Source organism: Rhinichthys klamathensis, unplaced genomic scaffold (genome assembly GCF_029890125.1).
Source record: "Rhinichthys klamathensis goyatoka isolate OS25496 unplaced genomic scaffold, OSU_Roscu_1.1 h1tg000616l_1, whole genome shotgun sequence".
In the NCBI taxonomy this organism is placed as follows: domain Eukaryota; kingdom Metazoa; phylum Chordata; class Actinopteri; order Cypriniformes; family Leuciscidae; genus Rhinichthys; species Rhinichthys klamathensis.
Window position 1 is genome coordinate 254415 of NW_026607068.1, and position 13224 is coordinate 267638.

At 36.1% G+C, this 13224-nt stretch overlaps 1 protein-coding gene across 1 annotated transcript in view; it reads left to right on the forward strand.

Moving 5' to 3' along the window:
* Positions 1 to 13224, forward strand: part of grb2b (growth factor receptor-bound protein 2b) — a 50117-nt gene that overhangs the window by 25880 nt on the left and 11013 nt on the right. The window lies entirely within an intron of this gene.

The following is a 13224-nucleotide window of genomic DNA, read 5'->3' on the forward strand; positions in this document are numbered from 1 at the left end:
ATTTCTCAACACTCGTTTATCGATCATAAACTAGCGCATCACGTGCCGTTTCACTTAAGCTGGCGAACGATCTCAGCTTGAGCTTCATCACTACGAGACACACCTTACGGCATCAGTCCTGCCTTTTGTTCACACAGGATGCATTCTGGGACTGATAACGGCAATGTTACTAGTTCCCCATCCCTGGATCAATCCCAAAAACGGCATTTGCTGGCCGCTCACACAGAAGGCACTCTAGCAATTTTAAGGCAGTTTTTTGGGATTAAGTGAAATGGGCTTTGATAATTTTTTTATTTTTTTTAGAGATGCACCGTAATTTCGGAATTATATATTGAAATAGGGATATGAAAATATTGATATTTAATTAAAGAGTCTAATAATAATACAATTATAAAAGAAACTAATTTAAAATTAGAAGAAAATATATATATATATATATATATATATATATATATACACTCACCGGCCACTTTATTAGGTACACCTGTCCAACTGCTCGTTAACACTTAATTTCTAAGCAGCCAATCACATGGCGGCAACTCAGTGCATTTAGGCATGTAGACATGGTCAAGACAATCTCCTGCAGTTCAAACCGAGCATCAGTATGGGGAAGAAAGTTGATTTGAGTGACTTTGAACGTGGCATGATTGTTGGTGCAAGAAGGGCTGGTCTGAGTATTTCAGAAACTGCTAATCTACTGGGATTTTCACGCACAACCATCTCTAGGGTTTACAGAGAATGGTCCGAAAAAGAAAAAACATCCAGTGAGCGGCAGTTCTGTGGGCGGAAATGCCTTGTTGATGCCAGAGGTCAGAGGAGAATGGCCAGACTGGTTCGAGCTGATAGAAGGGCAACAGTGACTGAAATAACCACTCGTTACAACCGAGGTATGCAGCAAAGCATTTGTGAAGCCACAACACGCACAACCTTGAGGCGGATGGGCTACAACAGCAGAAGACTCCACCGGGTACCACTCATCTCCACTACAAATAGGAAAAAGAGGCTACAATTTGCAAGAGCTCACCAAAATTGAACAGTTGAAGACTGGAAAAATGTTGCCTGGTCTGATGAGTCTCGATTTCTGTTGAGACATTCAGATGTTAGAGTCAGAATTTGGCGTAAACAGAATGAGAACATGGAACCATCATGCCTTGTTACCACTGTGCAGGCTGGTGGTGGTGGTGTAATGGTGTGGGGGATGTTTTCCTGGCACACTTTAGGCCCCTTAGTGCCGATTGGGCATCGTTTAAATGCCACGGCCTACCTGAGCATTGTTTCTGACCATGTCCATCCCTTTATGGCCACCATGTACCCATCCTCTGATGGCTACTTCCACCATGTCACAAAGCTCTAATCATTTCAAATTGGTTTCTTGAACATGACAATGAGTTCACTGTACTAAAATGGCCTCCACAGTCACCAGATCTCAACCCAATAGAGCATCTTTGGGATGTGGTGGAACGGGAGATTCGCATCATGGATGTGCAGCCGACAAATCTGCGGCAACTGTGTGATGCCATCATGTCAATATGGACCAAACTCCCTGAGGAATGCTTCCAGCACCTTGTTGAATCTATGCCACGAAGAATTGAGGCAGTTCTGAAGGCAAAAGGGGGTCCAACCCGTTACTAGCATGGGGTACCTAATAAAGTGGCCGGTGAGTGTATATATATATATATATATATAAACCGAATCGAAACGACTTATATAAATATATATATAAAAAATATTATTATTAATATTTTTCTTTATATATATATATATATATATATATATATATATATTAATAATAATAATAAAAAAATGTATATATATAAATAAATAAAATAATAATAATAAAAAAATATGTTTTATATATTTATAGAAGTCGTTTCGATTCAGTTTTTGGCAACATGCATCCAGTTTCGGCCCAAAATTTTATTTTCAGTACATCCCACATTTTTTATATTTTATTGTATTTATGAAATTACATTAATTGTATTCTCTTTTCTATTCTATTCCTCACTGGCTGTGACGTAAAATATCATTGTGTGTGTGTGTGTGTGTGTGTGTGTGTGTGTGAGACAGACTGGCAGCGTCTGTTGCCCGTAGAACGGTCGTCAGAGCAGAGACTGACACTAGCGCACACACTGGTGTCTTTGTGAAAGTGGACGCTGGGATGAAAGGAAGACTTGTTGTAGTGCACATCAACGTCTATGGTGGTGTATCGTGCCCTGACCCTTTGTGAAGCTGTGGATGCCCGTGTTGATAACAGCACAAGGGTTATGATATGAACGGCTGGCCTATATCACGCAGTCTGTCTCTTTTCTGCATTGATGTTTTCATTTGCTTAGGCAGACGTCATTTATAATTGCCCGTTCTTAGGGTTAACCTTAAGTATTAAACTTCAGCATTCAACATCAAAATTATTTTTTTTTTTTTTTTTTTTTTTTTTTTTTTTTTATTGTAATGTCAAGTCAACATTTGAAATGGATCAAAACCTTTCATCAAAGTTATACATGCATTTCTGATCCACTGATTTTGATCAACTTTTTTGATCCACTTCAAATGTTGACTACTGTATGTGTATATTGTGTGTGTGTATGTGTATATACATACATACATACATACATACTGTGTGTGTGTACTATATATATATATATATATATATATATATATATATATATACACACACACAGTATCTCACCAAAGTGAGTACACCCCTCACATTTCAGCAAACATTTTAGTATATCTTCTCAAGGGACAATACTATAGAAATGAATCATGGATATATTTTAGAGTAGTCAATGTGCTGCTTGTATAGCAGTATATATTTACTGTCCTCTGAAAATAACTCAACACACAGCCATTATTGTCTAAATAGCTGGCAACAAAAGTGAGTACACCCTAAGTGATAATATCTGTACGTCGTTTAACCATGTAAAGCCACATGTCCTATTCATCATTTTCATGTTTTTGTCTGCTTGACAGGACCATACAAATTTCTGTATCTTGTATTAAAGCAGTTACGGCTTGATTACCAAACGGCTTGATTATTGAGACTGTTTAGGCTTTTTGAGGATTAAAAAAAAGGTATATAAAGGTATACAAACACCATATAAAAGTGAATTTTGCATCCGATGACCCGTTTGTTTATTTAATTTTTTTGTCACCATCAACAGCAGATGATGGGCCGCACACCAGATTAATCCACACGTTCAGATAATCTACTGTCTTCATCCATCACAATCCTCTCTGGATTGCATTTCCGCCCCCTCTTGTCTCTATCACGCTATGAAACCTTTAGCCTTGCCCCTCATCTGATGACTTCAAAGTCCACACAGATCCGTCATCTCTGCTATATTGACTGAAGTAGAGGTGGTTGCAGTGCATCGTGGGTATCCCAATGTGTCGTCTTATCTCAGACTGGGAAGCAGCGGCTGTTGGTTGTAGCAGAAGGCCATGACAGCTGTGGATGAGATTATCTCTGCCATACAAAACCAAAGCGCCATTACTGTTGCGCCATAGTCTGATTAAAAGCGGGGGTGAGTGCTGCTGGTGGATGTTGACAATAGAGATTGTGTTTGTAAATGAGAGAGAAAGTGTAGGCCACAGCGTTCAGCTTAGCACAAGAACGCAGTTGTGTCCACTGGTGAATCTGCCAACAAAGCAAATAGTTTGCTTTCTCTCTGATTAGATGTTTCAGGTTCAACTGTGTGTATTGGATGAAAAAAAGTCTATCGTTGAAAAATGAGTGTTGTGAGGGATTGAGCTCGCCCAGTTTATCTCTAATATAGATCTGACATCAGCAACCTCATAAGGGGAGGATTTAAAAGAGACAATCAAATTTGTTTAAGCTTGCATGATCATTAGCTGGGCTAGCCTGAAAATAGTGTGCCAAGAAAGGACAATCTGTAATACCATTGTTGTCAGATTATTTTATTACAAACTGAAATATGTGATTTTAATATAATTTAGACCTACAGTTTTGGAGATTAATGTTGGTAGGAGACCAACTTGCATGCCTTGAAATAGCTATTAGTATTATGCTAGCGGCTATTTAATTTAAATATGCGTAACAATTGCTGCAATAACTTGTATTTATTTTACATGTTAGATCAATTAAAATAATCTATTGTAAAATGAATCGATATGAAAAAAAAGTATGCTTTAGCAACTCCTTGATTCTGTAATCCGATTATAGTACTTTTTCAAAAATGAAGTTTAAACGGGAATAAAAAAAGTAAACGGTTAATCTGGTAAGTGTGCAAACTGGGAGTCATATTTTCTCAAAGACCATGTAACACTAATTTTGCATATAGGATACAGTGACATATGACATGAATATGATATAGCTGTAAAACAGATATAGTGCAGCAAAGTTTAAAATCAAGTTTTTAAAGATTATGCTAGCATCTGCTGCTGGCGTTCTTAGTGCTGTCAAAATAAAAGTCCCATCGCTGTCGAAATAAAATCGCTGTAAAATTACAGCACCTGATTAATTATTAGGCAATGCCGATAATTAAAAAATTCCAAATATCGGCCGAAATAATCAGCCTTGGCGATTATATCTTTCAACCTCTCGTAGCCACTTGTTTTAGATTTACTGCTTCTAACAAGTGAATTGAGTAATATTATCTTTTATTTTTCTTACTTTTTCCATAAAAATCCATTTTCTTTGTATGGGGTATTCTAGAATAGAGTATGTGAATATATATAAATATGCTACAAAAAAAGGATTTATAGCAATAGACCAAAAAAATCAAACCAAGCGGACTTTGATGATGATCAGATCTTATTTATATGAAGATTAAAATTTACGTTCACAGATGTCAATCAGTTTACATATTTGTAAATAAATTAATTTCTTGCAATCAAGGGAAAAAGAATTAGCTGGAGTAGCTGTGGAGCACATCAGAAATATAAATGGATGTTCATCAACTGAAATCATCAAGACGTGGCACAACGAGCTCCACTGATTATAATCGGCACTATGTCATTTTGATCTGACGCAATATAGATGTAGTGTTGTTTTGTGTGTGTGTGTGTGTGTGTGTTTAGAGATGCACAAATAATTATTGACTATTTGAAATATAGCTATTTGAAAAACACATGCATTTCGCTAAACGCTTGTGTTTTGTAATGTAATTGGGAAGTTGTTTTGGGGATAAATGGTTTACTTTTGCACTGCTATGATATATTTATACGGCCAAGTTGTTTTTGCTACCGGTTCAGCCGAAATGTTAATGTAAGATAAACTGAACTCTCCACATTTCACATTTAAAATAGCACTTTATTATGTAAAATTGTGTGCAGAATTTTGCAGTTATAAACCATTGTATTTAATAATCCTAACAATGACTGTGAAAGAATAATTTTATACTAAATGTTATATGAATATGCTTTCTGACATGTCATGGAGTTCAGTTTTCAGGGTTTTTGCCATTTGTTTGTAAAGATCAGTTTTTGTGTTGCTGTTCTGTCCAGAGTGTTCTGGTAACAGGTTTTGTTGAGGTCTTGTAACAGATATACACACAATCTGAGGTTAGTCAACCTTTGATCAGAAAATGTCAAACAAATGTTGAAGCTGCTTGAAGCTTAAAGGCAGTTATGCAAGAACACTTCTTCTACAGTTCCCCTGATGCACTTTTTGGGTTACTTTCATTTCCTCTCTGCGATCATTCCCTCTCACACAAAAGAATGGGGCCACTTCCCTGAAGCTTGTTGGCTTGATGATCTTGTTCACTCAAAATCTCCCATCTCATTTCAGTTGCAACTGGTCCAGGTATTTTACCTGTGTGAACGCACTCTGTTCTTTCTATTTTGTTTAATACGTCGCTAAACATCCATTAGGCCAGCCTTTCTTAATCTTGTGCACTTCCTCAAAGTCTTCATATTTCTAGACTGCCACTTGTCTAAGAATAAAGTCTGATTTTACAGACATGCTGTTCACGAGAGTCTCATATCACTGTCTGTTTAATGTATTAGATCCAACTTTAAATCTTGATTATTTCATGTGCATGCCATTATTTTATTTTTTTTGCATGTCACAGGCTGTTTCTGAAGTCACCCCCTATAACCTTAAATAGGGCACTATTTGAGGGCACAGACATAGTGGACGTTATAGAGTGCACTCATTTAATCCCATAATGCACCGCAATAACGAGTGTACAACCGATGTACGCTCAACGGCTAGCGAATACCCATAATGCACTGTGAGAGTCGCTTGTCGAATGAACTCCCGCATTTTCCAAATTGATGGTCCAATGTGGCCACAGCGTAATATCATACAGGTATTAATTAATTTGTTATTGATTATTAGATTGTTTAATTAAGGTTTATACATGCTAGTTTCCATGACAGAGTTTAAAATAAATCTTTTCATTACTACTGGAGCTAGTTTGCTGAGTTTGAAATGATTATTAAACAGTAAGCTCAAACTATGCAAAAGCGGCAGCCCTTCTGGCGAACTCAGCGTCTGAATTTACTCACTCGATTTTAATTACTCTTTCAAGTGGACTAAATCTGTGAATGTAGGGAATAGTGAAATGAAGGTGTAGGGGGAGATGTCAAACACAGCCAAAGATTGTGTTATTGGATGTTAAAGTAATGATTCCCGTTCACAATTTTGGCTTGATTGGATTTTCAACCTTTTTGCTGTCTTTTTTGGTGGCTAAAATGTCTCTCTCTATTCTCATTTTTTTCATGCATTTGTTTAATCATGCATTAATATATCAATTTATTTCTTTATCCATGCATTTGTTTATGCATTAATTTATGCATTAATTTATTTTTTATTCGTGCATGCATTTACTTATTTGAGTAGGCTATTGAGAATTGCAGGAGGGATTTTTAAATGTTTAATTTATCATTAATACGATCCAGAATATGTAAATAATGTAATTAAAGCTTAATATGATTTAAAAAATGATCATAGGCTGCAGTATGACTTTCACATTCTTTTAGCCAGAGGCGGACAGAGTACAGAGCTTTGTTACTTGAGTAAAAGTACAGATACCCCTTGCTAAATTTTACTCAAGTACAAGTAAAAGTACTACATTCAGATGTCTACTTAAGTAAAAGTACTAAAGTACTTGTTTTTAAAAGTACTTGAGTATCAAGAGTACAAGAGTAGATTTTCTAAATATTGCATTAGTAATCTACTGCCACAGTGCTTACATTTATGCACAGAAACGTCCTACATGGAGTTATGAAAAATGTTAATGTTAATACCTTGGAGAATGTAAAAGGAATTGAAAGTAAAATCTAATTCTAAATCTAATTTAATTAAATTTTTGGGGGGGTCCCATCTTTAAATGCGGGGACAACACACACACACACACACACACACACACACACACACACCACATGTAAGGGTGGCGCTGCCAATAAACCACCTAAAAGCTGTCACAAAGAACCGGCAAAAGGAATGATTATGAATATGTAAAATATAGCAAGGAGATATTTTAATTGTTTATTAATAAACACTTGTTAATAAACAAGTGTTTTCTTTGTCAGTGTCGGCTAGATGAAGTTGACGATGCTGACTCGCGATATTCAGTAGTGAACGCGCCAGAGAGAAATGCACATTTCATACGGATTACATCAGCAGAGAACAGTCTGTAGTCTGTTTTCTTTCGTTTTGAATTTTTCTGTTTAAAAGTAGACATGTCTGTGAGAGGCAAGTAGGCTACCTTATTCACTGAGTTTCGGTTCATTTATGAGACGAGATCCAGTTCACGTGCCGGCGCCTCCATTTCTTATCTATCGTCTGCTATTTACTTCTTATTTATTAAACCCAGGCAATTGGTTGAAGAAACATTGATTAAAATTAAGATACAATTAATACAAAACGAAATTCACTTTGAAACGAAAGGTTTTGTATTTTCTGTTTGATGTCTCTGTGAAAGTTTTAAAGCATTTTTTAAGCCGCTTTCAGAGCGCTCACGTCCGTAACGGAGAACACGTCCATAACATTGTTTTTTCCTCATAAATGCAAACCCAAAAAATAAAATAAAACAAAATTAATATTTTATGTACTGTGGAGACTGAGCGCCAACCCTTCTTCATTCGCTGGGTAGTAGCCTACTTTGGTTTGCGCAGTGTAATTCACATAATCAGTAAAAATATATTTTGCCTCCTAAAGTTTTTTTTTAAAGAAATCAGAAATCCCTCGTGGGTACGCCACTGCCACATTTGAACCTGACTGTGTTAAACACACCACATACTCAAGAACATCAAACCAAATGCTTGGCTTACATTAATGTGTAATATAAAATCTGACCATGGAGTTGACTTTGGCGGAAAGCTGAAAGTGATTGCTGATAGGCTGTCCCAATCCGTGGTGCCTGCACAATCCAATCACGTTTGAGAGGGAAACAACAAATTGAGGGTTTCCGAGATTTTTCTTTTTTTTTTTTTTTACTCGGGTACTCACGGTTATGGATAGAAATGTATTGGAGTAAGGAGTACAATATTTGCCTCTCAAATGCACTTGAGTAAAGTCATGAGTACTCCCCAAAAATGATACTCGAGTAAAGTACAGATCCCTCAAAATTGTACTTAAGTACTGTACTCAAGTAAATGTACTTCGTTACTGTCCGGCTCTGCTTTTAGCAGGCTTCGTGAGATTCACTCTACATGACCTTTCGTGTCGATGAAGCGGTATGTGTGGTTGGGTAAATGATCAGACCCAAACTTGATGCAGGCAGTTAGCGAGATCACTTCCTCTCTAAATAAATGATGGCCATCTGTAGCTTTCGCACCCGATTGGAGCCGCTAAGTGGATGGTGTCAATCTCATTGTTGTTTTTTGGGTTTAGCAGAGAGCTGTTAGCACCCTATTATGTTTGAAGTATGCATCAGGGAGAGGACTGCACAATCAATTCTCTCTGTATTTCTCTTTGTGGGTTTCTTCGCTCTGTTGCTGCACTGAAATCCGCCCAACATGTCCTCTTACACTTCTGACTTGGCACCCACTTAATTCCAGTTATGAACAAAGCAAACTGTACGTGCGAGTCAAAAAAAGACAATGTTTCCAAAAATGGGAAGGAGAATGTTTAGAAGTTGTCTGTTTTGTTTTATTTATTTTTTAAATGTTAATACTATTGCATACATTTTGAGGTGTGGTCAGAGATTGCATTTGCTGGCAATGTTGTGGTCATTGACTTTTGATTTACATCTTTAAAGGTGGTTTGAAATGATCTGTCAATGTTCAGTCAAAAATGTACATTGTATGTATAACTTACCATGCATCATGAAAACTGGCTTATTTCTAAACGTAAAGTACTCGCGGGTTTGAGTACGTCTATAATTCGGCCTGCATTGTGACCGTAGTTAGTTTTAGTTGGATTGTGGATGGCTGTAGTTCTCATGTGCATTGTTCACAAGCGAAATTCAAAGTAAAAGTGAACCCCGAAGGTGCTAACCAGGTGTTAAAACCACATATGAAATCCACCGTCAAGGTTTTCTGTTTTCATTTGTAGCCATTTCAAGTGGAAATGGGCATCAGGTTGGACATTTAAGTGGATGTTCTCACAGTCTTTAATTGTTCCCAACTCATTTTTGGTCAATGGTCCATTCCTTGTTGACAGGCTTTCTCTTTCTCTCCTCTTCCTTTGGTTGTCTACCCATCAATCTTTGCAGCGGAAGGATGTTGCACGCTCTGTTTCCTCCGAACCACAGTTTTGAGTCTGTTCTGTGGCAGATATTTGGTCCTCCACCTTCCCTCTCACATCTGAATGCTATTGAAAAGAACATTGGCCAATGCAGAGAATCTGAAGACAGGCACCATGCTTTCCCTTTGGAATAAATTCAAAAGCCGCTCTGTTGTAACAATCTCAGGACAATTTTTCTAATCAGTTTCTATGTGTCCATACTGGACACATCTAATATTAAATTGTCATATTTTTAGACATTTGGTTTTAAGATCTTGGTTTTTATCTACAGTTAACTTAAAGTGATAGTACGGAGCCCCGGCCTAAAGGGACCTTTGCAAAAATAAAAATATACAGACTTTCACATGCTCACGAGAAAGTCTGTATAGTTTTATTTTTGCAAAGGTCCCTTTAGGGGCTCCGTAGGATAGTGTTTGGTTACAGCAAAAATTTAAACCTTTATTTTTTTGAGTGTTTGTTTGCCCATCTGGACGTCTTATTGCTCTTACTGGACTTTATTTAGGATTAATAGTTTCCAACAGCATCATTTATATAACACATGAAAATTTATATATTTTATGTCTATGCTAGCATCTGCGTTCAGCTGCTGGCGTTCTTAGTGCTGTCAAAATAAAAGTCCCATCACTGTCAAAATAAAAGCTGCTCCCGACACTTATCAGCTAAACAGAAAAACCTGCCGGTGCCTATAATTAAAAAAAATCCAAATATCGGCCGATATATCATGTTGTATAATAACACATCATTTAAATTTCTAGAAATATGCCAAAAAAGAGAGATGATTTATAGCAACAGATCAAAAAACAGCTGACTTTGATAATGGCCAGATCTTATTTAAATGAATAAGTCACATTCACAGATGTATCAATCATTTGACATCTATCTATAAATTACAGGAACGTCTGTCTGTGTGTCTGTCTGTTAATCGCATATCTCTCGAACCGTTAGTCCGATGGATTTCAAATTTGCCAGGTGTCTTGCTACGGGCATGAGTAAGTGCAGTGCCAAGTTTGACGTTGTTTGGATTAGAAATGCAAAAGATATCGTTAAATATATCGGGTAAAAGTAGCACACATTGAAGTTGACCCTCTAATGTCAGAATGTTTATTTTTAAACCACAATTTTTAAACCACAACCCTCTCTAATGTCAGAATGTTTATTCTTAACCCTTGTGTTATGTTGCGGGTCAATTTGACCCGTTTCGATTTTCTAGTTGTTGGAAACACTGGTTAACCTTAGTTTTTTTTCTTGATATTATGTGACTTTTTCTCATTTATCATGATGAACATGCATGCAAAGTTTCAACATGCTGATGTGTTTTGACATATTATACAAACAAAACTACTATTACGTTCGTGATGTTCGCGGGTCAATTTGACCCTCATTAGGCAGCCATTCAAAAGCAACTGTACAGAGTCAGACACAAAATAAAAACATTTATTTTCTCTATGGTAAGGGCACTTCAACTCCAGTTCTAACATGCAAGTGTATCTAAAAGTGCTCTAACACAGTTGAAAAAGCTAAAATCACAGTGTTTAGAATTATTTGCAAATTACATGTGAAAATCTTTGTCAGACACAGATAGTAAAATAAGCTCTCATTTCAATATTCAAGATATCTAAAAATACCTAGCTTTTAACCAAAACTTATGTAGGATTTTTAAGGCAGCTTCACAGAGCCAAAAAAAATAAAAAAAAACATTTATTTGATGTATGTTTTTGTTATGTTTGGTTTCTCACTTCCCTGTGAGTGAATAATGAAACTAGGGAAAGTTAACTTAGGAAAATTTAACATTTTCATTATACAGCAAAATTTTATTGTTCAGTTACGATGTTCAAAGCATAAAATGTAAAAAAAAAAAAAATGTATATGCAAAAAAGTCAGTATACTGTTTATTTTCCAATTTTGTCAAAAATTGGTTTAAAAACATTTTTATAAATCATATTTTCAGATAATGTTTTTGTAATGTTTGACAAATGTTGATATTAAAAGTTTACAGTTTGTATCTAAATCTTTGTTGTTTTTCATAGTGTGATTTTTGAGGAATTGTATTGAATCCAATTAGGGTCAATTTGACCCGCTCCATAAAGGGTGTACACAGAATTCGAACAGTGCACAAGGGCCACAACTTCAATGTGTGCTACTTTTACCCGATATATTTAACAATATCTTTTGCATTTCTAATCCAAACAACGTCAAACTTGGCACTGCAGTGCACTTACTCATGCCCGTAGCAAGACAAATTTGAAAAACAGTTCGAGAGATATGCGATTAACAGACAGACAGACATTCCTGTAATTTATAGATAGATAATATATACACAGTCACAGACACAAATACATCTATCTATAAATTACAGAAACGTCTGTCTGTGTGTTTTGCATGTCTCGGTAAAAGAAGCACACATTGAAGATGTTTAGATGATGTTTAGAAGGTTGTGGTTTAAAAATAAACATTCTGACATTAGAGGGTTGTGGTTTAATAATATCTGAATATTATATTTTATTCACGGCCATCATTTGTAGTAGCCTATTCACAAACTGTTTGCTCAAGCGTAGCGTTTTCTCGGAGTTCACTGTGTAGCTGCTCCAGCCAAGGTCTGAACCTCCCCTGAATCGTCGCGCTTATTCGTTTGTGGATGTTAACTGAATCTGTAAGTCAGCTACACTGTTTAATTCTGAATATTATATTTTATTCTTGTGCGCTTAACGTTATGGTTTTCTCAGAGTTTAGGCCTCCTGTGTAATAGTAGCCTATCGAGCAACTCAAACATACCAAACTAACAATTACTAAAAACACACAAAAACAGATTTTGCACGGGCATTGCACTAGTATTTGTAAATAATAAATGAATTTCTGGCAATCAAGGAAAAATTAAATAGCTGGAGACTGGAGTAGCTGTGCAGCACATCAGAAATAGAAACGTGACGTCACAACGAGTTCCACAAGATATATCTTTCCAATTTAATTAGATGTATAAGATTTAATTTGTCATAGTTTTTGGTTTTAAGATATGTTTGTATTTGCTGCCAACTTAAAGGGATGTTGTTTGATAACAGCAAAAGTTAAAACCTATTTTTATGGTTTTCCCATTTGGGGGTCTTATTGCTTTCATTGGACAGAATTAATAGTTTCCAACAGCATCATTTATAGACATTTATCAAAAATAATTTCGACATTTGGAATTGAAAATGGAATAGATTTGATCAGAGTGGTGGATCTCTGAAACCTAAACTGATAAAGTTTCAGTCGATAGATACATTTAGCGTCCAATCAGATTAAAAGTAAACACACACATTTCTGTTTTCATTTTAATACATATACTGATGCTAAAATAAGATAAATGACCAGAACGCAGGTGGTTTGAACTGGCAGTTAGCATGACTACTCTTGCGTTACTCTTTCACACAGATGTTTAACTATCTAATGCTGATTTGATGTTTGGCTTCTTTGATAGTGCTCTGTCTGACCACAGTGACTCACATGCTTGTGATAATTCAGCAGGATTTTTTTTTTTTAAACCCTGTTATATATGCCGGACAACATAATGCTGTATGCAAACTATGGTGTAG